The following is a 27,450-nucleotide window of genomic DNA, read 5'->3' on the forward strand; positions in this document are numbered from 1 at the left end:
GTCAAAATGATCTATAGTATAAGGATAAGGCTGAGTACCTTATTATGGGGACACTATGGATGCGGCCCACTTTTGTATATGATATAAACAATGTGATCACTAAATTGTGCATGTGGAGACATGTGAGTGGGGGCGTCCTATGCAATGAGTATTGCATAAGATCGGACCATGAAGAAAACCACTCTCACTTTATAAAGTCGTTTACTGTTGAGACTGATTTTCTTTTCATTCGATAACCTAGGTAACTCGGTTTTAATCCTGAGCTAACCATGAACTCCTATTTATTCGGAATTATCCTTAGATTTGCATGGGTGAGAGTTGCTCTAGTTCGCCGACTCAACAGGCCTCCCATTTTAGGGGTAAGACTGGGTGAATGGCTGGGGACGTGGGGTGCAAGACGGAATTCACTCCTACCCACTTTTAGGGATAGAAGAAAGGTAGTTCCCTTAAGCAATGACTCCAGGTCTTGAACAAGGGGCCCCACCCTCTCATTGGCCTGAGAGGGATTCGGTTTACTGGTTGGACCACAAACCAATTGTTCATTAGAGGATCAGTGAGACATAAGGAACAAGAAGTAACTTCAGGGGTAAAACGGTAAATTGACCCAGCTCTAGTTACGAACAACCTGTGAAGGATCGACTTACTAATCATGGTTATATCAGATGGACAGAAATATATCTATAGTGAGGGGAGTGCAACTACTAGGCTATAGTGGAGTGTCCTAGTAGTTAACGAATGTTGGTTAACCAGGTTAATGAGTTTAATCGGTTAATCTTGGATCGTTGGAGCCCATGATCTATAGGTCCATTAGGTCCCTCTGCTAGCTCATATCGGACTAAACCATAGAACAGTGTGACGAGTGAGTTCGAAGTGTTCGAATTCAAATTTGGGAATATGCGTTACATATATACGATATATTTAACCGCAATTTTGTTTTATTTACGAATTAAACGAAAAGAGAGAATCTGAGATATTTAAATAAGATTTAAATATCTTAATCAATTATGTGTCGGAATTGATTGGGATTGGCATTTGAATTAATATTAAATATTAATTAAATAGTTTAATTAATCATTTAATGTTACTTTAATTTGAAATTCATTATTCAAATTAATTGTTGAATTAAAATGAAGAAAGTCAAAATGTTGACTTTCATCAAATGGAAAAATCCATGTTAGTGAATTTTGAGGTGTCAAAATTTGGTTTAACCAAACTTGCATGTTTGCCAAATAAACCCCACAAGTTTGAGTGGAATTTTGAGTGTCAAAATTTGGTTAACTCAAACATGCATGCTTGCCACATAATCACAAACATTTGAGTGGAATTTGAAGTGTCAAAATTTGGTGATCTCAAGTTTGCATGAACATGCAAACTTGACTCTTTAAATAGAGTGATCATGATACTTGGAAGGGATTCTTCATCTTGATGAAAAACCTTGAGAAAAACCTCTCACAAACACTCTCTTTCACATATACAAAATCCCTCCCAAGTTTAGTCACTCACCGGATTCCACAATCCCGTTCTAAGGCCGGAGGATAGTGGAGAAGACACTAGTGGTGGTTCGAAACCGGTTCGTGAGGCAAAAGGAGTTTGAACTACAAAAGGTTAGTATTTAAACTCATTAAGTTTTAATACTTATGAACATGCTAGTTGATAACAATAATTGATGTTCTAAAAGTGCCTAAGATCCAAATTGCTTCCGCATGTGTTATATTAACACCAACACTTACTACTCTGTGCTTTACCCAAACCTCGACATACATAATATATATATATATATATTCATTTAACTATAACACATATGGTCCATGAAAGAATTGTAACTCTTATGCTCATTAGTATTATAATGGCTACTACCTAAATTATAACCTAAAGTTGATAATTGATGTCCAATTAGCCAACCCTAAATTTGTAATCATTGTGGAGTGATTGAAATTACAATGGAAGTAGTTTAAACTCCTAGTACCTTAAAGGAAGTTGGTCTCTTCTAATAAAACACGAAGTTCTCTTTAATATCATTAATACAATTATGCTAGACATGAAACTACAACTGCGTTCAATTTAACTCCATTTTATTGTCATCTTGAATGACGTGTGAATATATATTCTTGAATTACCTTGATATTTCATATTAGTTAAGCTTTTTGCAAAATCACAATTAGACAACAACAAAGATGAACTTTGGTCTGTTTATTATTTTAAAGAAAATTTCTTTCTCCATCTTATTCCTAATAACTCTGCAACTAAATTCATATTATGCTAAGAAACAAATTTTTTACTCGCAAGAAGTAAAATATGCAACTTTAACTAAAATTTCATCTAAACAAATTTTATTGCCATACAACATAGATGACAATTATAGCCTTCAAACAAAAACTAGAGTAGTTGTGGTGAACGGGATAGAAACTCTAGTGTTCATCCATAATATACAACTACTACCTAAATTATGACCTAAAAATTTGAAAACATAACTTGTAGTTGAAAATTACATAAAACAATCCCCTAAATCAAAGAACTCGTGTCTAATTAGTAAACCCTAAAGATAGTAGCTAACATAGAGTAATTGAAGCTCCACATGAAGTAATTTAAATTTAAAGTTCTAGTTACTTAACTAAAGTTTATCTCGTCTTTAATGAAGCATGAGTTGCACTTAAGTTCATGAAATATTTATAGACTCCAACTCTTAGTACTATTAATGCAATTATATTTCATATGAGTTTGTCATAAATCAAACAATGGTACATTCAATACAACTTCATTTTCTTGTCATAAGAAGCAAAATAGAAGAATTAAATCAAACAAACTGACGAACTGAGCCGAATAAATCCAACCCAACCCAAACTGATTAGTTTGATTCATTTGTTGGGTTGTAGTTTATTCGATAACACTTTCATATTAGAACAATTCAACATTACATGTCTTACTTACAAGTAAAATACTAGACCATCAACTTTTTGTTTTATAGTCCAACAACCGCTCAAGAAAATAGATTTCAAACTTGAGAGAAAAAAATATATTGAGTAGGAGTTAAAAATGTTGCATTTTTTTTAGAAAGGGCATTTGGTCTAGTGGTATGATTCTCGCTTAGGGTGCGAGAGGTCCCGAGTTCAATTCTCGGAATGCCCCTATGTTCATTTCTCAAAAGATGAGCCTTAGAGAAAGATAATGCTCTTATTAATATCATTTACTTGTGTACTCCACGATATATGTCTATTGTCCATAGTAAGGGCATTTGGTCTAGTGGTATGATTCTTGCTTTGGGTGCAAGAGGTCTCGAGTTCGATTCTCGGAATGCCCCTTCAAAAGATAAAAATGAAAATTTTGTAAGAAAAAAAAAAAACAAAATGAAATAAAAATAGTTTAGAATGAAATAAAAATAGTTTAGAATGAAATAAAAATAGTTTAGTCATCAATAGGGCCTAACCCAAAGGAATGCGTGGCAATGCACAACTTATATAAATTTTATATATTGAGGCACGAAAAATATATAGACTAGCAACTAAGAATTATAGATCTGCTATAAAGGCATGTGGTCTAAGTGGTATGATTATCCTTTTGGGTGTGAGAGGTCTCAAGTTCGATTCTCAAAATACCCCCAACATATTATATCAAAATGAATTATGATTTAAAATGTAGAACTTTAAGTTCGATTCTCAAAATAAGTCATCTGTTGTAGAACAACTTTTCAGTCAAATAAGTCATCTGTTGTAGAACAACTTTTCAGTCAATTAGGTCATCTTTCAGTCAAATAGGTCATCTGTTGTATAACTTTTCAGTCAAATAGGTCATCAAATAAGTCATCTGTTGTAGAACTTTTCAGTCAAATAGGTCATCTGTTGTATAACTTTTCAGTCAAATAGGTCATCAAATAAGTCATCTGTTGTAGAACTTTTCAGTCAAATAGGTCATCTGTTGTAGAACTTTTCAGTCAAATAGGTCATCTGTTGTAGAACTTTTCAGTCAAATAGGTCATCTGTAGTAGAACTTAATAGGTCATCTGTTGTAGAACTTTTCAGTCAAATAGGTCATCTATTGTAGAACTTTTCAGTTAAATAGGTCATCTGTTGTAGAACTTTTCAGTCAAATAGGTCATCTGTTGTAGAACTTTTCAGTCAAATAGGTCATAGAACTTTTCAGTCAAATAGGTCATCTGTAGTAGAACTTAATAGGTCATCTGTTGTAGAACTTTTCAGTCAAATAGGTCATCTGTTGTAGAACTTTTCAGTCAAATAGGTCATAGAACTTTTCAGTCAAATAGGTCATCTGTTGTAGAACCAAATAGGTCATTTGTTGTAGAACTTTTCAGTCAAATAGGTCATAGAACTTTTCAGTCAAATAGGTCATCTGTTGTAGAACTTTTTAGTCAAATAGGTCATCTGTTGTAGAACTTTTCAGTCAAATAGGTCATAGAACTTTTCAGTCAAATAGGTCATCTGTTGTAGAACCAAATAGGTCATCTGTTGTAGAACTTTTCAGTCAAATAGGTCATAGAACTTTTCAGTCAAATAGGTCATCTGTTGTAGAACTTTTCAGTCAAATAGGTCATCTGTTGTAGAACTTTTCAGTCAAATAGGTCATCTGTTGTAGAACTTTTCAGTCAAATAAGTCATCTGTTGTAGAACTTTTCAGTCAAATAGGTCATCTGTTGTAAATAGGTCATCTGTTGTAGAACTTTTCAGTCAAATAGGTCATCTGTTGTAGAATGTTGTAGAACTTTTCAGTCAAATAGGTCATCTGTTGTAGAACTTTTCAGTCAAATAGGTAGTCAAATAGGTCATCCGTTGTAGAACTTTTCAGTCAAATAGGTCATCTGTTGTAGGACTTTTCAGTCAAATAGGTCATCTGTAGTAGAACTTAATAGGTCATCTGTTGTAGAACTTTTCAGTCAAATAGGTCATCTGTTGTAGAACTTTTCAGTCAAATAGGTTTCAGTCAAATAGGTCATCTGTTGTAGAACTTTTCAGTCAAATAGGTCATCTGTTGTAGAACTTTTGAGTCAAATAGGTTTCAGTCAAATAGGTCATCTGTTGTAGAACTTTTCAGTCAAATAGGTCATCTGTTGTAGAACTTTTCAGTCAAATAGGTCATAGAACTTTTCAGTCAAATAGGTCATCTGTAGTAGAACTTAATAGGTCATCTGTTGTAGAACTTTTCAGTCAAATAGGTCATAGAACTTTTCAGTCAAATAGGTCATCTGTTGTAGAACCAAATAGGTCATTTGTTGTAGAACTTTTCAGTCAAATAGGTCATAGAACTTTTCAGTCAAATAGGTCATCTGTTGTAGAACTTTTCAGTCAAATAGGTCATAGAACTTTTCAGTCAAATAGGTCATCTGTAGTAGAACTTAATAGGTCATCTGTTGTAGAACTTTTCAGTCAAATAGGTCATAGAACTTTTCAGTCAAATAGGTCATCTGTTGTAGAACCAAATAGGTCATTTGTTGTAGAACTTTTCAGTCAAATAGGTCATAGAACTTTTCAGTCAAATAGGTCATCTGTTGTAGAACTTTTCAGTCAAATAGGTCATCTGTTGTAGAACTTTTCAGTCAAATAGGTCATAGAACTTTTCAGTCAAATAGGTCATCTGTTGTAGAACCAAATAGGTCATCTGTTGTAGAACTTTTCAGTCAAATAGGTCATAGAACTTTTCAGTCAAATAGGTCATCTGTTGTAGAACTTTTCAGTCAAATAGGGTCATCTGTTGTAAATAGGTCATCTGTTGTAGAACTTTTCAGTCAAATAGGTCATCTGTTGTAGAATGTTGTAGAACTTTTCAGTCAAATAGGTCATCTGTTGTAGAACTTTTCAGTCAAATAGGTAGTCAAATAGGTCATCTGTTGTAGAACTTTTCAGTCAAATAGGTAGTCAAATAGGTAGTCAAATAGGTTGTCAAATAGGTCATCTGTTGTCACAATCCTTTCTTTCTAGGAACTTTTCAGTCAAATAGGTCATCTGTTGTCACAATCCTTTCTTTCTAGGAACTTTTCAGTCAAATAGGTCATCTGTTGTCACAATCCTTTCTTTCTAGGAACTTTTTCAGTCAAATAGGTCATCTGTTTTCACAATCCTTTCTTTCTAGGAACTTTTCAGTCAAATAGGTCATCTGTTGTCACAATCCTTTGTTCTATTGTATTCTTTCTAGGAACTTTTCAGTCAAATAGGTCGTCTGTTGTCACAATCCTTTGTTCTATTGTATTCTTTCTAGGAACTTTTCAGTCAAATAGGTCATCTGTTATCACAATCCTTTGTTCTATTGTATTCTTTCTAGGAACTTTTCAATCAAATAGGTCATCTTTTGTCACAATTCTTATAAGGAAGATGCGCCGAAATAATCAATGAAGAAGTTTCAGAGAGCCATAGGTTTGAATCCTGTCACCTTAATGTGTTATTCTAAGGGGCCGAAGTGCAAAGCCCCGTAGTCTATCCGTGGTCAGGAAGGCAGGCATGTTGTCCACTGTCGTCACATAGGTCATCTGTCGTCACAATCCTTTTAAGAAAGATGCACCCAAATAACCGATGAAGAAGTTTCAGAGAGCCATAGGTTCGAATCCTGTCACCTTGATGTGGTATTCTCAGGGGCCGAAGTGTAAAGCCCCATAGCCTATCCGTGGTCAGGAAGGCAGGCGAACCGCACACACTGAAAATAAAAAAAGATCTCCTTTTCTATCACACGTAGAATTGTTATTCTTTTGTCTTTTGAAACCCCTTACCTTATCAATCATCAGGCAGGTTTTTGCTATCATATATCGAGATAATTATTATGAAAAAGCTATTCCACTAGTGTGACTTACATACCCTTTCTTTGTGGTATCGGTCATGCTATTTGAATAGCCTGAAGTCATCATAGCCTCTCCACCGGTTCCGAAGACTCCTTCGGCATCAATTTGCTCCAATGAAAGAGATCAGACCCTTTCCTGAACTAGAACCAGGCACAAAATGCCGAGGAGAAAGTCGAAAGCGAGCTCTTTTCGCGTATACGCAATCTCGAAACCCAATTAGCTCAAGGACTGTCTCCTCAACCCTGGCAAGTATGAGTGCTTGGTAAGAGAGAATGTCGAATGAAAAAGACATTCGATTACGACAACATTCACAATTACCAAAGTGCACTAAACCTAGTAGAGATCTTCGACCTAACAATAATGGAACTTCAAGCCCATTTAATCAATCCGCTTTGTACCTTATTGTTGACCGAATCGGATGCACGCCAGGCCTAAATTCTCTCTCAGTCACCCAGAGACGAAAGGAAGATCAGATCTGAAGTTTATGAATTGAAGAAAAAGTGGATCTGAGTTCTACACGCTTTCATTTTCAAAAGCTTCGCTTGCCTACGGTACTTTATTCAGGATGTGCAACAATACGGTCATCTCTCAGCCGTGTATAGAGAATTCCTTGATCATTTCCTTGGTGGATAACACAAATGAAATTGCTTCCCTGACTGCCATCTTATGAATCCATTCTTGTCTTGTTGGTTTGTTGTACTATTCTATATCTCTCTCGATTGATAGAAGGACGTTCGGGAGCTGGGAGGGCCTATCGTGAGGGAACTTTCCTTTTCACGGTAGACAAAGGTAAAGCGGGAGCTGCATATGTCCATTGTGATCAAGGTAGAGCGACTCCATCTTTAAAAGATGTTGGTTTTATCGAAACTGTTAGATCCGCTTTCGTTAAAAAAAAAAATAGGAGCTCTTGGTTTGGCCGATGTCGATTCGTATGGCAATGCGGACTCGAAGCAGGATCAGGATTCCACTTTTCATACTGCTGCTATGAGCCGAAAGAGCTGGTAAGCTATCTCGCTAAATGAAAGGAAAAAGCACGTATGCATTGACCTTGTTACAAGGGGCGGGGGCCAGCCAAAGAAGGTCAGTCGGACTAGGTTAGGACCCTTGATCCGGTTCAGCTATGTTCATCAATGCGAGAATGTATGCGTATTGGTATCCTCTTTAGGACCGGTTGCTTCCTCTTTTTGTTTATACATTTGGAGAAACCTGCTAAGCCCGCCTTTCTTATCAGGTGTGATTCAATCTTTCAGCTCAAACTTTCATATCGTCCGACGGAAAAGGTAGGAGTACGACTACCTTTTCCTTTTCTTTCTCGAGCCAAGGGATCATTCAGTTTCTACCAAAAAGTTCACTATCTATTAGTTGCCGTAATCGAATGTATTTCTCATTTCACGTTAGCTCCTCCAAGAGTTTCCTGGTCCATAGTAGACGAAACCTTGGACTTCTATCAGACTTATAGCATTGCCTGGTGAGCTCGCCGTTGAGGGTTGGCCTTACAGGAGATCGAGCACCTTTCTTTCCCTACCTGGTATGCTTTCCCGCTTATTGTGCAACTAGCCAAAGAGAGAGGGAGAGGGATCATGTCAATCAATTTGTATGTGCATTTTGTTCGTCCTGTACTTGCCTGCTTAGCTTTCTTAGCCAACATCTCCGGTTTCTCCCGAACCAAGAGGTCCTACTTATCCATACCCAAAAGTCACACTTTCAGCCGAAAGATTGATTTTTTCATAAAGTCGGTTCAGAGATCAAGAAAGAATGAAGCTGCTTACAGGGACGGTTACGCGATACGTCTTTTCATACTCGCCTTTTCTTTAACCCTACTATCAACCTAGCCATTATCGCTTGTTGCTTTAAGGGGTCTCCCCACTGTAGATTACTCGAATTGGTTCTCACGTCCCTGTGCCAAAAAGGATGGGCGAGTTTGGTTTGAATGTTCATCGATTGGGTGGATCCATATGCTCCGGGGGGGGGGGGGGGTGAGACGCGGTGTAGCGTAGTCTAGTCAGCGCATCTATTTTGGGTATGTTGTCCGCTAAAGGTTTTAGGAAAGGGGGTACAAATTTTCTACATAGGTCATCTATGGTCACAATCCTTTTAAGGAAGATGCTCCCAAATAATCGGTGAAAATTAGCCTTTAAAGTAGTTTCACAAAGCAAGAAGAGGCAGAACAAAGAATAGGAGTGAGTCATGAAAGGAAGAAAGAACTAGTAGGTTTAATTTGGGTTCGTTTGAACTAAAAAATGAACCAAAATTTTTCAAACGAACCCAAATTTAAGACTCACTAGCCCAAAGTCCATATGTGGTAAAAAAAAAACCTTCCGTGGCCCAACCCTTATTCGCAGTCCGCATCCAACAATTTCTTTTTCAACCTACACGTATGCTCCAGGCCAAACTCACGTAACTAGTCAGAAGATGCGGCCCACAACTAAACGGAAGACAAGTGTCACAATCGCACTCTTGCAGTAGTGAGACAATGATTATGTGACATTTGTTCTAATCCAATGAACAAGTCAACCATGCAAAATTTATACTGAACGAACAGTAGCAGTGTATGCTCGAATCACGTTTATAAGAAATATTTTAGAAAACGTGAGCGAGGAAATACATTTAAAACAATTTCAAATAAAGCAATGTTATAAGCTAAAAGTGAAGAAACAACAATTGGTCATGTTCTCCTATAGTACATGTTGGGACATTTTAGTCCTGATGGGTGTAGATATGATTTTGAGGACTAATCATACACCCCGTATTGGCACAACAATAATAGTAAAGGCCTATCTAAGATGAAAGCAAGTAAAACGTGTTTGGAATGAGCATGCCACCATGAACCACAAATCGTTTACAGGAATAGCTGAGACATCTAACATGCAGCCACAGGCAACATGCCTTGGCCAATCATGACCGCGACATCTGCCCTTACACAATTTGTCAATATCTCTATCAACCGGCTCTTCAAAAACTCAACGTTGTAGGATGAGGCTGACTTTAGATCTCGCGACGCGCTTCTAGCTGATCTCAGTATTGAGAAGTCTTTTCCAACCTACTAGGAGCTATTGAAAATCACTTCACGGTTTGTTAACTCTTCAAGTCTTCTCTGTTGGTGTCTTTCCTACTTTCTTCGCTTGAAACAATTTCTTCTTTGCATGACGTCATACCACCTGCTTTTACTTGATGTTTTCTTGGTCGGAATAATAACATTTCAAGTTACTTACGTGGACAACAGGGTTAGTCTGTATCCATAGGAGCAATTGGATCCTATATGATGTCTTCCTTATCTTGTGGATAACTTCGACTAGTCCATAGAATTTTCACACCAGTCTTTGATTCTTGTTGCTTTGAACTCAAAGTTGATCTAACCTTAACTTATCATAACTCTCTATTTGCTTTGAAATTATCGTGGAAAGTACGGGGATCAATACCTTGCATCTCCAATTGAATCGATTACTAAATATATTATTTCTTTTCAATTCTTTTTTATTTAGGACATAATGAGCCGGGATAGTTTTTCATTTTCAGATGACGAGATGTTTAGGACTTTGTGACATAAGAATTGTGGGGATATAGTTTAGATGGTAGAGCACTCGCTTTGCATGTGAGAGTTATGGGGATTGATACCCTGCATCTCTAGATTTTCTATATTTTCACTATTATTAATGATGGGAAATTTAGGGTTTTACGATGCAAGAATTGTGGGGATGTAGCTTATGATGGGAAATTTAGGGTTTTATGATGCAAGAATTGTGGGGATGTAGCTTAGATGGTAGACCTCATTTAGCATGCGAGAGGCAAAGGGATATCCCCATCTCCAAAAGAAACTATTTGTTATTAATATTTTACTTCTATTCAACCTTTCCTTATTTCTGACATAATTAGCGGAGATATTTTTTCATTTTCACTAGAATTGATGACGGGACATTTAGGATTTTCTAATATAAGTATTGTGGGAATGTAGCTTAGATGGTAGATTGCTTGCTTAGCATGCGAGAGGTATGGGGATCGGATCGATACCCCATATCTCCAAAAGAAACTATTCGTTATTACTATTTTATTTCTATTCAATTTTTCCTTATTTATGACATAATGAATAGCGTTATTTTTATTTATTTTCCTTATTACTGATGACGAGATGTTTAGGATTTTGTGACAAAAGAATCTTGAGGATATAGCTTAGATAGTAGAGTGTTTGCATCAAATGTGAGAAGTACTGGTATCGATACCATGCATCAACAAAGGAAACGATTACTAAATAAATTAGTTCTTTTAAATTTTTCCTTACTTACGACATAATGAGCGGGGATAGTTTTTCATTTTCAATATCATTGATGACGGGAAGTTTAGAGTTTTTTTTATGTAAAATCATGGGAATGTAGCATGTGAGAGATACGGGGATCGATACCTCGCATCTCCAAAAGAAACTATTCGTTTTTACTATTTTATTTCTATTCAATATTTCCTTATTTATGACATAATGAGTAGCGATATTTTTTCATTTTCACTATTATTCATGATGAGAAGTTTAGGGTTTTGTGACGTAAAAATTGTGGAGATGTAGCTTAGATGGTAGAGCGCTCGCTTTGCATGCGAGTTGTACGGGGATTGATAACCCGCATCTCCAAAAGAAAGTATTTAATTTGTTATTATATTTTTTCATTTTCACAATTATCGATGCCCCGCATCACCAAACCAAACTATTTGTTAATATTTTGATATTTTTTTATTTTTACTATTATTGATGATGGGACATTTAAGGTTTTATGATGTAAAAATCAAGGGGATGTAGCTCAGATGGTAGAGCGCTTGCTTTGCATGCGAGAGGTATGGGGATCGATACCCCGCATCTCCAAAAATAAGACTATTTATTATTAAAAATATATTATTTCTCTTTCCTTATTCATGACACGTTGGGTAGCAATATTTCTTCATTTTCACTATTATTGATGACGGGAAATTTAGGGTTTTGTGATGCAATGATTGTGGGGATGTAGCTCAGATGGTAGAGCGCTCGCTTAGCATGTGAGAGGTACGGGGATCGATACCCTGCATCTCCAAAAGAGAGAAATTAATTTTGAAGTATGAGTTAATTTAACATGTTATGTATAAGGTGGGTACGAGAGAAAAAGAAAAGATACTTATATAAGGATTATTATATCATTCTGACTATGCAAAAGCAATCTAGTAGTTATATCTCACAATTGCAATATCTCACCAATGAATGTTATTGTCATTTATAGCTTCTATCACAATAATATAAAATGCCTATATGGGACTGAAAAGACCATTCACCACACGCTTGACGCTTGTAAATTAAATTATATCTACCACCTCTGAAATTCTCCACGGCAAACCTTCCAACAGCTTGCACTTCTTCATCATTGACATCCTTAATTGGAACTAGATTTTAAGGCAAATGTTCTACACGACTTACTTTGGAACACTTTTATAGATAATTTCAACAAACTTACTTTGCTCGTGAATACTTTGGAGTTCAATATTTATAGTTGGAGAACGCTATTCAAATTGATATGGTCGAATCTTACAACAAAATCTAATGTATTACCAATAGCTATCTCCTCTATTAAGAGATAGCTTCGAATCAAATTCTTTAGTTTGGACAATGGTTGCATTGTTCTAGTCAAACAACCAAGACTAATGTATTACCAATATATAAACATTTTGTACGTGTATTTTCTTACATATTAACAATTGTATACAAATAATAATTAAATTTATGAGTAGAAGTTTGGATGGAGTTTTATTAAATAGGTAATCTTAAATTAAATCTAAAAATATATAAGATTTTTCTTTTCTTTTTATATACATTTAAGAGAACAAAACAAAAATTCAAAAAGATGTCATTCATGCCATGTTTTAATTTTTATTCTTTCTTATTTCTCAAAGATTAAAAAAAAAATTAAAAAATTATCCTCTCTCAAATATGGTTCGTTATTTGATTATTTTCTCTTGAGTGAATTTTAAGTGAAACACATTCTCTACCCAAGTAATTGCAAGATGCAAGCTTCACACTAAGAGGAATCAAAGTCCCAAGTATCAACGTCAACATAAATTAAACTTATTTTCGTGAAGATATCTATTTATAAAAGAAAAATATTTCAGAGTCACAAAAAAAAAAAAAAAAGAGATATAGATACTAGACATAAATATGATACCAAATAGATATGGTAACATGTCATTCTTAAAAAACTAGGACACCGATATGACAATGATACATTAATTAAAAAGAATACGAAATTAATATTAACTTAATCAACAAAAATTTGTATTTTTTTTTAAATTTTAATCCAAATTAATAAAAAATACCATTGAACTTTGCAACTTCTCTATAAAAAATATAATCATAATTATTTTTAAAAAAAATACAGTTGAATTTTCAAAAAAAAAAAAAAAAAAAAAAAAAAAAAAAAAACTTAACTTTCAGTTATCTTAGTCGGACGTGTACAACATTGGCACTCAGTGGATGGAGCCTTATAGATAAGATTGTATATTAGATGATACATGTTAACCACTACGTCAAAAACTACTCTTTAACTTTCAAAAGTGTTTAAAAAAAGATAGATGGGGAGAAAATTGAAGGTTATTTTAGGGGAAGGTTTTCAAAATCAGTATAAGATCCTGAAAACATAACAAGAAGTAATATCCTAGCTTAAGGTCGTGATTAAGAACCTACTAGTAGGCTACTTACTAAGTTTTACTCACTCCATGTTTATCATTTTTTTTCAAGTAACTAAGAGTTGGTCGTGGATGAGAGCGGACTTTGGAGTGTGGGCCATGAACTAAGCTATGTTTTTAATCTAGTATTTTTTGTTCTTCTTTTGAGTCTGCTTCTTATTTTGTGTTTGTAACGAGTATGTATATGTAACACCCCAAAAATGAAGGAAATTATCTCCCATAAGAATAAGCCACTCATGAAAGACCCAAATGATAGAAAGGAAAAAAATTAAAGGATTAAGCAAGAACAAAGGACTTAGTCAAGTCACTCGTGTACCCTAACAAGTGATTTCAAGGAGTTAAAAGGCCTTTTGAAAAGGATAGGAAAGGAAAAAGTAAATCAAAAGGGCAAAAAAGTCATTTTATCAATCATCAAGAATCTTTCCGGATTTGTAATTCCTTATCTAGAAGGAATCTCAAGATTCAAAAAAAAGGGGAAAAATGATAAAAAAACGATGAGAAATTTGCAGAAAAATTATGGATTTTTCGAGAAAAATAATAATAAAATATTTGGAAAGTGGCAAATTACCAAAATACTCCTGGAAGAATGGATAATTACAGAAATGCCACTCTAATTAGAATAAGAGCATCTACCGTGACCATCCGAGCAAAATCTTTCAAACTCAAATCTCAATCGTCGGATCTCCTAAAAAATTTGATATGATCTAGAACGATCACGCACGGATCATCACATCCAACGACTAGTGTTCAAAGCCAAGGTCGGTAAGGCTATGATCGGAGTTGATATCTCCAAAAAATTATCCAGAAAGTTCGATCTCTAAATAACAAAGATTCTGGAGCTCTCAATGTCGGTTTAAGCTCCTCCTATAAAGTCTTAAGTAGGAGCAACAATACGAAATAAGAATCGAGAAAGGTCGATCCCCCAATCGAAGACAATAAACGTTTAGATTATGGGTCTCCTACTCTCAGATTTCTTCCAAATTCGAGAGCAATCCTCCACCATTTCTCTTCAAACTTATTCCTACCGTTTCTCAACAAGATTACCCACAAGTTCTATGAAGGAATAGAGTGCTGAAAGTGCCTAGAAACCATTCCCCCAATTCAAGAAAAACTTGAAAATCTAATCTGAGGATACATGATGATTCGTCGAGCAAGAATGATTCCAATCAGTTTCTGCACCTCCAAGGAATGCTTCCATAGAAGACCACGAAGAAAAATAAGCTCGAGAGCGTGCCAAATTGAAGGAAATAGGTTTCGAAATTAAATTGGGGATAAGAGTCAAAATTCCTATCTACGATCTCTTTTCCTTCCATTAAGGATTCCTCTAGCTTTAGAGGAAGAAGTTGAGTAAACTTGATGAAGGAATCGAGAGCTGAAACGTCGTAGAATAAGCTACCCACGTGACCGAAAATCTGGCGTTTCGAGTGAGTTGCATACCGAGAACGATTTCTGGAAATTAAGGTCCTACACTCAAAGACGTTCCTCCAGACCAATTCCTTTAGCCTGAAGATAGGATATGGAAGAGGTTCAATGAAGAAATAGGGCCTTGAAACCCCTAGAATCGGCTACCCAATAAGAAATCCTTTGTTTTATCTCAAGCGATAAATCAGATTTTGGATGAACTTTGGTAGCGAATATCTTAGGCTACGATCCACGAGAAGTTATCAAATAAATCCCTCGTCCTTTCTTGTAACATTCATCTTTAAGTTTCGCGAAGAAATCGAGGAGAGAAACGCTGTAATATGGCTGTACAGGCTGAGTTTCAGATGGCGGCGACGCGAAAAATGCGCATCTTCTTCCTATTCAGAGGAAGAAAACGATGATACGGCCAGTTCAACTGAACTGTCCAAGTCAACTCAAAATTTGACCTTTTCTCGGGTTTTCTCAGTAGATCTTATTTTATGAAATGTTGTATGAATCCTTATCCCGAGAGGTTATATAAGGTAATGAAGTTTGGGAGTTATTAGAAAACTGTAGTTAGCGAAACCAAGATATGGGAGAAAATGCTCATCACGATCCATATAACTTTACCTCCTAGGATAACTAAAGTGGTATCTCTGAAATAATAGATTCCCCAGATGTACCCTTGGTCTCTAATAGATACTACGTGCACAATATCATGCTGGGCTATTCCTAAGAACTTATAAGTTCCAAGCTTGACCCAAGACGTTATGCATAAACCTAGGATCACCAAGAATCCAAGAAAACACCTAGGTTAATGCAAACATCATGCTTAACAAGTTGCTAGGATCCATGCCTGAAGTAACCATTATCTCACTTCACGAAGTGTACCGCGAGGCCCCTATTTCTCTTTAGGTGGGATGCTATGGTATATGTACCATGAGCAGGATTCCATGATGAACTTATTATCTCCCTCACCTAAATGAGATTCCCTGCACCACGATTTGCTAGCAGGATGCCACGATTATGACAACGCCACCTATGCACTCATGGGGAGAAAATTAAGAGTTACTTCGGAAGAGTTTTCATGGTTAAAATACGATGCATGACATGACAACCTCTAAGGTTTAGTTCCTAAAAACGAAACAAGAAGTCATATCCTAGCTCAAGGCTTAGACATGCTCCAAATTACCAACTATTTTCTGTAAGGTCTATTTTATATGACATGAGAATAAATTCAATTCAAGTTGGTTGGAGCAAGTTCGGAACCTAAAACTCATGCTAGTTATTATGGGTTCAAATGATTACGGAGGTCATGTTCATGAAGCATTGGAAGGCATGAAGCGGAGCAAGTTCGAAATAACTCAAGAAAGTTACACCTTATGCCTCAAGAAAATTTGTGTTTTCGCATCGAATGCTAGGTAACACCCTTTTGTTTTAAAATGTCTTGTGTTGTTGTTCCTTATTCTGTGTTTTCGCATCAAGGTCATTTCATAAAGGTCCTACTAGGAGTTGAATCTAGGTCGTTGGATTCAAAGTCCAAAGTGCTAACCACTGCACCATAGAATCCCTTATAAAAATTTATTTTGGAATGGTTTTCCTATTTTATGCAGATTCCACAAGAAGAGAGATCCTATCACGAGTCAAACTCAAGTTATTGGATTCAAAGTTCTAGAGCTGTTTTATCTAACTCGTTGTGATCTTGATCACCTTTAGAGTGGTTGCAGAAGTATCCCTCCAATGTTGATTGAAGCTCTTGGAGAACATGTAATTTTATATATTTCTTATAGTTAATTTATATATTGTTGTATATTACAAACAAATTGAAATAATACTTTACATCCCAGTCTTTCTTTCTTCTGTGCAAAACTTAACATGAAAACTATATTATTTCAATATTCACTCGAGAAACAAGGGGTGAAAACTATATTATTTCAAACCCTCCATTATTGCTTCTACTTTGCGTGAAAATGCTTCCACTAAATCATGTTGCTAACTAGGTTGTTTGATTTGGTTCAATTCTTGGGTCCACTAGATTGAATGACCTAGCTCAATTAAACTCTTGATAATATAAAAATCATAAGTTTCTTAAATTACCATAACTTAAAAGTTTAACCCCTAATTTTTTTTAGAATGTTTAGCTTTGTTTCTAGTTGATCTCTAAATGCTTAGAAGTATCTAATAAGACTTCTATTCAAGGAACTTTTCTCTATAAAAGATGTAAGACTTCAGGTTTATTATTAAGGAATTTCAAATGCGTGATTTGATATATCATAGAGGACAAAAATATTTATTTGTTTCAAATATCTTATGTTGACCATTCTTTTTTGTCAAGTATTTTGAATATTATCATTGTGAATTACTAATGGCATTAGATTGAATCTCATTAATAACAATATACCAAAACTCAGGTAAAGATGACATCAAAATTAATACTTTAATTTCATCTTCAAAATTTATTTCCACTTGACTCGGTTGACATGTAATCATAATAGTCACCCGTGCACAAATATTTACAACCTTAAAAGGTAGAAATTATAAGGAGTACAAGAGAAGAGTGCTTAAAATAGTTTCAAAATATAGAAAAAAAAATAGTAGGAATTGGTCAAAGTCAACATCCATGGATCACTTATGGATCACTTATGGCACAGCACAACACAGATGAGGGTAACATTTTTTTATTTCTCTACTATATTAGGCCCTTTTGTTTATTGGCCTTACAAGATGGAGACATGAAGTTTTCTATGTTTTAAATAAATTTGGTTTGATTGTTTTCGGGTTAGCATTGGAACCATCAAAACTTATTTATTTCTTTGAAATGTTCGAGTTTACAATTTACATGTTTTCATTTTTCTACTTTGTCTGCCTGCATTTAGAAATGAAGCAAAATTAGTCTGAGGGTTTTAGGCAGATTGTTATAATTCTAATTTTTAACTAAAAAAAAATAGTCTCGTTGTCACCCTTAAAACTACCCTATAGGTATAATCGACCTATTATCTGTTGGCTTTTTTTCCTTAATCTTTTGATGATAACAAACCTACCTTCAATTATTAACAATTCTCAGTATTTTTGTCCACAGTGTAAGGTTGGGAACAACGATTTCAACGTCTTTTTTTATTCACTTAAATTAGAGATAAAACGAAGAAGTTCCAGTCAAAACAAATACCCGACGTGATGATGTGGTGGCAAAATTGACACTATGGACCAATCAAATTCAAAACAAGATACCTGACGTGATGATATGGTGTAAAAATTGATGATGTGGTGACAAAATTGACATCATTAGACTAGCGGCAAAATTGACATCATAGACCAATCGAAGTATGACATTTATAAATTTGGTAGAGTAACAAGGTGGAGTTTTCAGTTACATTTATAAAAGTTTTCCATTACTTTTAAATTATAAAATCATTTCAATTACATTTATAAAAGTTTCTGGTTACCTTTTAAATGGCAAGAAATTATAAAAATTTCATTTACATTTATGAAAATTAGTTGTTACTTTTAAATGAAAAAAAAATTATAATGATTTTATTTATGAAAACGAGTTATTACTTTTAAATGGAAAGAAATTATAATGATTTCATTTAGTTTTCAAAAAGATAATTATTTGAATTACAAAATCATTTCAATTTCATTTAGATTTATAAAACTTTTAATTATTTTTAAAATGTTACTCACAGTTTTCATTAACATTTTTTTTATAGTATTACATTTAAATATGTTATATATATATATATATATATATATATATATATATATATATATATATATATATATATATATAATAAAAATGAATTTAAAATATTTTTAATATTTATTTAAAATAATGTATATATATATATATAAATGAAACATGTGGTCTATAATTTTTTATGATAAATTTAAAAATAAATAAATATTATTTTTCGTGTTCACGTTTTAGTGGTCCGTATCAATTCCTATTTTTACAACTTGATCGCTATTTAAACTCATCACCTCTTAGTATTTTTCACAGCACAACACACAGAACATTTGTTTCCTCGATCTAAATTTTTTTTAAAAAGCCTCCATTGTTGCTCCCTACAAAACTTCCAATTCTATTTTTTTAATCTTATTTCTGTGACAGATGTCTATTATTTAAGAGTGTTGTGGTGTGTTTCTATAAGATTTCAGACAATTGTACTGGTTTGATCCTAAGTCGTTGAAAGGATTGAGTTTGCTCTTGAACTCGTGAAAAGAGCGGTATACCGGTTTGATCCTGAGCCGTGGAAAGGATTGAGTTTGCTCTTGAACTCGTAAAAAGAGCGGTATACCGGTTTGATCCTGATGCGTGGAAAGGATTGAGTTTTCTCTTGAACTCGTAAAAAGAGCGGTGTACCGGTTTGATCCTGAACCGTGGAAAGGATTGAGTTTGCTCTTGCAGTCGTAAAAAGAGCGGTGTAACGGTTGGGCTCTGATCCGAGGAAAGAGTCAGAAAGTTTTATTCAAAGTTTTATTCAAATTCCTACTATAAAACTATGGTGTTATATTTTCTAACCTTTTTCCTATTTAAGTTCTAAATTATTGTTAAGTTTTATTGCATGGTATCAAGTTTGATTGTTATTAAAAAAAAATTAAATTATTGTTAAGTTTTATTGCATGGTATCAAGTTTGATTGTTATTAAAAACAAATTTAATAATCATGGTTGTCATATCGATCCAACATTATCCTTCCACCAATAGGAGCAAAGGCAACGTTACTATGTGAAAGTTTCATGTCATTTATTCAACAATAAGGGTGTTAGCATGCATTTGAAAATGAACCCATATTTAAAAAATTTAGATAAAATAGAAAAGAATTGTTATCTCAAAGACAATGATACTATGTGAAACTAGCCTCAAGATGCTTCCTTAACTCTTAGGGGCGGTAAACCAACGGTTCCTTCACCCAAGACCCATGGCCCAACTCCCAACATGGAAGGGATAATCTAGAGAATCATTCCAAGAACCCTAACGGATTGGTTACAAACTCACATTATCAAGCTCGACAACAAACAATGTCGCCGACAAATTTAGGAAGACTACATGAAATTATGAATATATCAATGTAGGATTTGTTAATTTACCGATTTTTAAAATGTTAAATTATGTGAAATTACTGGCAAAGAAGAATATTCTAGAGAGCTATCCTTTTTATTTAAGATTTTGATATTTAAGAAAAGAGAAAATGAATAAAAATAGGAGACATTTTATAGATTTAGGAGGAGTAAGTGAAAACAAAAAGGAGTCATGACCCATTTTCGGTGGGTTCTCGAGGCACTGATTGCAAGTTAAAACAGGTTGAAAACAAAGTAAAATGTGGGTTCTCGAGGCACGGATTACAAGTTAAAACAGGTTGAAAAGAAAGTAAAATGTTTTCTCGAAATAAAAAAAGAATTAAAATATAATGAACATATATTTTTACATTATAGTCGAAATAGAGTTTATAGGTTCATAGTACAAAATAAGGGAAAGGTTGAAAAAAATAATTTTAAAACATAAAAAATAGTTGGTGTTGTTTAATTGTAAGTTGGGCAACTACTTTTAGTTAAATGAAAGATATGGAAAACATGGAGTGAGTACAAAGTTGACTAATTGTAAGTTTTTAACCATGTTCATAGTGGGTGCTTGGATACCACACTCTTTTCTTAATGTACATGGAATCGGTAATTATTCTTATTTCTTTTTCCTTTAGACACTCGGTGGTCGGGAGTAAATCGAACAGTGTCTGTCCAAAATAAAAGGGCCCAACCAGATTTGAATTGGTGACCTCTTGATCTGCAATCAAATGCTCTACCACTGAGCTATGTGTCACGGTCATGCTCGTCCAGGGCATGTTGCCCATGGCCGCATGCCCATGACAAGCCAACCCTTGTCATGTCTTTTCATTCTAGTGTTTTTCCTTTTGTAATTCTAGGGCGTATGACGCCTCAAAAATATCATGTCTAGGCCTGCCGACTTAAAATGGCCCAGAATGTACTATAGGGGGATATGACTAGTTGTCAACTTCTCCCTACCCAAGGTTATATATGCTAAGCCGTTGTTATCTTTCTCTTGCTTGCTTATATAACGTCTCTTTCCAAAATCTCTCTTTCTAAAATCTCTCTCTCTCCTCATTTTCTAAAACCTTCTTTTAAAACCGAGGCTAGAGGCTCGATCGTACGTCGCTTGGCCGTAGGCGACGCAAGAACAAATTGGCTTAAGCTCACTTGTCGCTGGAAAGTGAGTGCCGCACAATCGCTAGTCAGCTGCCTTCGAAAGCGCGATTGTGTCAAGTGGTATCAGGCTTTGTTAGCTCCATAACGTCATAAAGATCGAGATCATGTCGACGTCAAGTTGGCACCCAAAGCACAAGCTGACCGGCTTACGCTAATAGAGGAGGAAATGCTGTTCCTCAAAGAAGTCCCTGACACGCTCCGGTTCCTGGAAAAGCGGGTGACCGAACTGAGCGAGAAAGTCGTAGAAGTCGATGCAATGGGCAACCGCCTGGATGGGTTGGCAATCGCAGAACTGATGTTTCGAGTGACCTCGCTCGAAGAAAGAGTTGCTCCTACGAGCAGCCCAAAACTGTCTGGTAGTCCGGATAGCTCTGTCGCACACAAAGAGGGACGTGGCGAAGAGTTCGACGTACTACAAAATACAATGATGAGTTTGTTCAATGGATTAGCCGATGAATTCAGAACAACAATCGATGACCTCCAAGACAGGATGGCCGCCATGAGCACTCGAATTGAAGTGACCATGAAGGCCGTGGAGGGCGTCACGGTTGGGCAAACTAATGCAGGATCCAACAAACTAAGGTTCCCAGACCCTAGAGCCTTTAAAGGGAATCGGGACGCCAAAGAGTTGGAAAACTTCATCTTTGATGTCGAACAGTACTTCAAGGCCACGACGGCTTGTACCAACGATAAGAAGGTGACCGTAGCCGCGATGTATCTCATAGACGACGCCAAACTGTGGTGGCGTACAAAGGTGCAAGACATCGAGGATGGATTGTGCACCATCGACTCATGGGAGGACCTCAAGAGAGAGTTGAGGGAACAATTCCTCCCCGAAAACGCAGGACATATAGCAATGGAGAAAATAGTAGCCCTGAAACACACGGGAAACATACGGGACTATGTTAGACAGTTCTCAACCCTGATGCTAGATATCAGGGGCACAGCAGAGAAGGACAAGGTGTTCTTCTTTATAAATGGGCTACAGCCATGGGCCTAGACAAAGATACATGAGAACAGGGTCCAAACCCTAGCTGCCGCAATGGCCTGCGCCGAGAGACTCGTAGACTGTGGGAATGAAGCAGGATCCCAAAGAAGAATGACACCGGCCCCAAACAATGGGGGCAAAACATACAGGCCACTAGGTCCTCGAGATGGAAGCCCCAACAGACCGAGCAGATGGACGGATAGACCTCCTCAGAACAACCAAGCGGGGACATCTCGAGGGCCTTACCATCAAAAGAACCACCCGACGACGCCTTTGCAATGCATACTGTATAAAGGCCCCCACAAGGTATCCTACTGTCCTCATCGGGCCTCTCTCACTGCACTCCAAATGTCCATTCAAGAGAGCAATGAGGCAAGGGTCGAGACTATGCTAGACAAGAAAGAAGATCACGACAACCCCCGAATGGGCGCACTCAAATTCTTGTCAGCCCTCCAACGGAAAGTCGAACCGAAGGAGATAATAGAGAAAGGGCTCATGTTCGTAGAAGCAACCATAAATTCTCGACCGAGCAAGAGCACTCTGATAGACTCTGGAGCAACCCACAACTTCATTGCCGATCAAGAAGCCCGAAGATTGGGACTCACCATAGGAAAGGACCCAGGGAAGATGAAAGCTGTCAACTCCGAGGCCTTGCCTATTGTCGGAGATTCCAAAGGAGTCCCCTTCAAAATAGGGGATTGGACTGGAGAGCTAGACCTTGTCGTGGTTCGCATGGACGACTTCGACGTGGTACTTGGGATGGAGTTCCTCCTAGAACACAAGGTCATCCCAATGCCATTGGCCAAATGCTTGGTGATCACCGATCGCAACCCCACAGTAATACCTGCAAGCATCAAGCAACCGGGTAATCTTCGAATGATCTCGGCCATACAGCTGAAAAGGGGACTCGCGCGAGAGGAACCTACATTCATGGCCATACCACTGATGGAAGAAGCAACCACCGAAGAGACTGTCCCAGAGGAAATCAAGGAAGTACTAAACAATTATACCGACATAATGCCAGAGAGTCTACCCCAAACACTACCACCTCGTCAAGGCATTGACCATGAAATCGAACTCCTCCCCGGGGTTAAACCGCCAGCAAAGAACGCATACCGGATGGCTCCGCCCGAGCTAGCCGAATTGAGGAAACAACTGGATGAGTTGCTGAAGGCGGGATTCATTTGCCCGACAAAGGCACCTTATGGAGCCCCCGTACTGTTCCAGAAGAAGAAGGATGGGACGTTGCGTCTGTGCATAAACTATAGAGCCTTAAACAAGGTGACTGTACGCAACAAATATCCTCTGCCAATAATATCCGACTTGTTCGACCAACTTCACGGGGCCAAGTACTTCACGAAGTTGGACTTGCGATCAGGGTATTATCAAGTACGTATTGCCGAAGGGGACGAGCCCAAGATGACGTGCGTGACAAGATATGGGGCCTTTGAATTCCTGGTAATGCTCTTTGGCTTGACGAACGCCCCAGCTACTTTCTGCACGCTGATGAACCAGGTTTTCTACGAATACCTGGATCAGTTTGTCATAGTATACCTCGACGACATCGTTGTTTACAGCACAACCCTCGAGGAACACAAAGTGCACTTGAAGCTAGTGTTTGACAAGCTACGGCAGAACCAACTGTATGTGAATAAAGAGAAATGTGCCTTCGCACAAACATGCATCAACTTCCTTTGACATGTCTTCAGATGTGGACAAATTAGTATGGATAGCGACAAGATAAAAACTATCCAAGACTGGAAGGTTCCTACTTCCGTATCTGAGTTGCGGTCCTTCTTAGGATTAGCCAACTACTATAGGCGGTTCGTCGAAGGGTTTTCACGACGGGCCGCCCCATTGACAGAGCTGTTGAAGAAAGATCACCCTTGGTCGTGGTCGAATGATTGTCAAATGGCCTTTGAAAATCTGAAATCAACCATGACGAGGGGTCCTGTCCTCGGGTTGGTAGATGTCACAAAGCCATTTGAAATAGAAACCGATGCTTCCGACTTTGCTCTAGGTGGGGTCCTTATTCAAGAAGGCCACCCCATCGCTTATGAAAGTCGAAAGCTCAACGATGCCGAACGAAGATACACTATCTCCGAGAAAGAAATGCTGGCTGTAGTCCATTGCCTTCGAGTCTGGAGACAATATCCCTTGGGATCATAGTTCGTAGTGAAGACGGATAACAGCGCCACTTGCCACTTTTTTGATCAACCAAAATTAACAGCAAAACAAGCCCGGTGGCAGGAGTCGTTGGCCGAATTCGACTTCAAGTTCGAACACAAAGCAGGAAAGAGTAATCAAGCAGCCGACGCACTGAGTCGGAAGGGCGAACATGCGGCCCTGTGCATGTTAGCCCATATTCATTCAAGTAAGATCGATGGATCGATGCGCGACATCATCAAGGAACATTTACTCAAAGACCCATCGGCCAAAGTCGTCGTCGAACTAGCTAAAGCTGGAAAAACACGACAGTTTTGGGTTGAGGGACACCCTTGGTGGCAAAGAACGTACGCCCTAATAAAGAAGGGGTACTTCTGGCCAAACATGCGAGACGACATCATGCAATACACCAAGACGTGCCTCATCTGTCAACAAGACAAAGTCGAGAAAGCCAAAGTCTCTGGACTCTTGGAACCTCTACCCGTGCCGACAAGACCTTGGGAAAGTGTATCTCTGGACTTCATAACACACCTCCCAAAAGTCGGGGAATATGATGCCATCTTGGTTATTGTAGACCGATTCTCGAAATATGCGACATTCATCCCCACTCCAAAATTATGCTCGGCAGAACTCACGGCTCAACTGTTTTTCAAACACGTTGTAAAGCTATGGGGTATTCCGTCAAGCATCATCAGTGATAGAGATGGCAGATTCATTGGGACATTCTTGACTGAGTTATTCGCCTTCTTGGGAACAACCTTAAACATCTCCTCTAGTTATCACCCTCAAACCGATGGACAGACAGAACGGTTCAATTGCTTGCTTGAAGAATACTTACGTCACTTCGTCGACGCTCGCCAGAAGAACTGGATACAACTGTTAGATGTCGCCCAATTTTGCTTCAATTGCCAAACAAGCTCGTCTACAGGGAAGAGTCCCTTCGAAATTGTAAGTGGACGACAACCGGCCTTACCCCATATTATTGATCATCCTTATGCAGGGAAAAATCCTCAAGCTCACAACTTTACAAGAGAATGGAAGCAGACGACAGATATAGCCCGGGCATATTTAGAGAAGGCTTCCAAGCATATGAAAAAATGGGCGGACAAGAAACGTCGCCCCCTTCAATTCCGAGCAGGAGATCAAGTTCTTATCAAGCTGAGACCAGAACAGATCAGATTTCGCAGCCGAAAGGACCAGAGACTAGTTCGAAAATATGAAGGCCCGGTTGAAGTCCTCAAAAAGATTGGGGCTACCTCCTATCGAGTTGCACTACCCGCATGGATGAAAATCCACCCAGTAATTCATGTGAGCAACTTGAAGCCCTATCACCCTGACCCAGACGACGACCAACGGAATGCAACCACAAGACCGAGCATCGATCTGAAGCAGAAAGAAACTAAAGAAGTAGAAGAGATCCTAGCCTACAGGGTTAGGAAGATAGGAAGACCTGTACGGATGATTCGTGAATTCCTTGTCAAATGGAAGAATCTCCCTACAGAGGAAACAAGCTGGGAACGCGCCGAAGATCTGAACTCCGCCACTGTTAGATAAAACCTTTGTTTTTCCTTATTTAGATTCACACGTTTACATTTAATTCTCCGTTTGACCATTTGACAAACACGTCGAATGGATTAGCGAATTCTTAGACGGCAATTATCTAGGAAGTGGCACAGATTCAGTTGGCCACTCTCCACCCATTTTTAGGATAGGTTATATTTAAATAGGAAATCTGTTTAGAAGATTTCATAACCTGATTTTGAAGAGCAGTCAAACTTTCAGTCATTCTCTCTGTTATTTTACGCATTTTATTTTTCTTCCAACAACCTCCGACAATTTCCTCTCACCGAAAAGAAAGGATTTCCCTGGCCGATTATCGAAATCCAACAAGTGGTATCAGAGCCAAGTTGAAGCCATCGGTGTATATCATTGCGGAGGAGCCATCCTATCAACAATCAAGTTGAATAGCTCAAGTGGTTAGAGTGTCGACCTAACAACACACAGGTCTCAGGTTTGAGTAGAAGAAAATGTAAAGTGCGAAAATAAGCACATCGTGGGATCCTCCATCCCGAGCAGGCTCGCTCACTCCTCCACGCCGCCGCCAAGTGCCGGCATCTCCATCACCACCACGAAGAGGCCGACGTCGTGATGACGGGCGTCGAGGTGTCGTTGAGCGAGTGATCAGGGAGACAACGACTGCCGTCGTTCAGTATCCGACATTGACAAGATCCAACTATAACGAGTGGACCTTGTTGATGCGCGTCAACCTACAGGCGCAAGGGTTATGGCACGCTGTTGAGCCAGAGGAAGGAGAAACGATTGAGTATCGGGAGGATCGGCTGGCGTTCGCCGCCATATTACGATCTGTGCCCCCAGTGATGCTGGCATCTCTCTCCACCAAGCGCACCGCGCAATCGGCCTGGGAAGGAATTAAATCCCGTCGGGTCGGTGTACAGCGAGTGCGCGAATCCAACATTGAGCAGCTACGGAAGGAGCTCTTGGAGATCCGCTTTAAGGACGGCGAATCCGTCGATGATTTTTCAATGCGAATCACGGGGCTCGCCAACAGCATCACCACACTGGCGGCAGCATCAGCGAGACAGAAATCGTGAAGAAGATGCTGCAGGTCGTCCCCGATCACCTCGAGCAAGTTGCAATTTCAATCGAGACATTGCTTGACGTGAATGACCTAATGGTGGAAGAGGTGACCGGAAGACTGCGTAACGTCGAGCAGCGGAAGAAAAATACCATTTCAGCTATCGACAAGGAGGGTCGTCTACTCCTCACTGAGGAGGAATGGCTTGCACGCCTAAAGCTCCGTGACGACACCGGCGAGAGCAATGGGCCCTCCAGCCGCAAAGGCGGTAAGAAGCCGTGGAAATCTCACCGGCGCATGCACGGAAAAGAGGCGGATCAAAAGAAGGAGGAGTCGACTGATGACGGGCCAATCCAGTGCTCGTACTGTGGGAAGAGAGGTCACCTGAGCAAGAATTGCTGGAGCAAGCTCAGGAACAAGGAGACGGCCGAAAAGGCCCATGTGGCTCAATCCGAGGAGGATGAGCCGGCCCTTTTCATGATGACTGCATCAGTCCTACCTAACGTCAAACCCGAGGAAGAGCTCCTCAAATCCATAGAGGTAATCGACGACGGCATAACTGCTCCAGTGAGCGTCGAACCCGAGGAAGAGCTCCAACTGTGCATAACAAATGCAC

General features: G+C 38.0%; 4 non-coding genes across 4 annotated transcripts; 3 read left to right on the top strand and 1 right to left on the bottom strand.

Moving 5' to 3' along the window:
• Positions 1 to 3,054: 3,054 nt before the first annotated feature.
• On the top strand, positions 3,055 to 3,126 carry TRNAP-AGG (transfer RNA proline (anticodon AGG)). The gene has a single exon. It is a non-coding gene; the product is annotated as a tRNA-Pro (tRNA).
• Positions 3,127 to 3,226: 100 nt separating this feature from the next.
• Positions 3,227 to 3,298, top strand: TRNAP-UGG (transfer RNA proline (anticodon UGG)). Its single transcript has one exon. It is a non-coding gene; the product is annotated as a tRNA-Pro (tRNA).
• Positions 3,299 to 11,753: 8,455 nt separating this feature from the next.
• TRNAA-AGC (transfer RNA alanine (anticodon AGC)) lies at positions 11,754 to 11,826 on the top strand. The gene has a single exon. It is a non-coding gene; the product is annotated as a tRNA-Ala (tRNA).
• Positions 11,827 to 16,363: 4,537 nt separating this feature from the next.
• On the bottom strand, positions 16,364 to 16,436 carry TRNAQ-UUG (transfer RNA glutamine (anticodon UUG)). The gene has a single exon. It is a non-coding gene; the product is annotated as a tRNA-Gln (tRNA).
• Between the last annotated feature and the right edge of the window lie 11,014 nt (positions 16,437 to 27,450).

Source organism: Cucurbita pepo, chromosome 16 (genome assembly GCF_057944985.1).
Source record: "Cucurbita pepo subsp. pepo isolate OVF chromosome 16, ASM5794498v1, whole genome shotgun sequence".
Classification (NCBI taxonomy): Eukaryota; Viridiplantae; Streptophyta; class Magnoliopsida; order Cucurbitales; family Cucurbitaceae; genus Cucurbita; species Cucurbita pepo.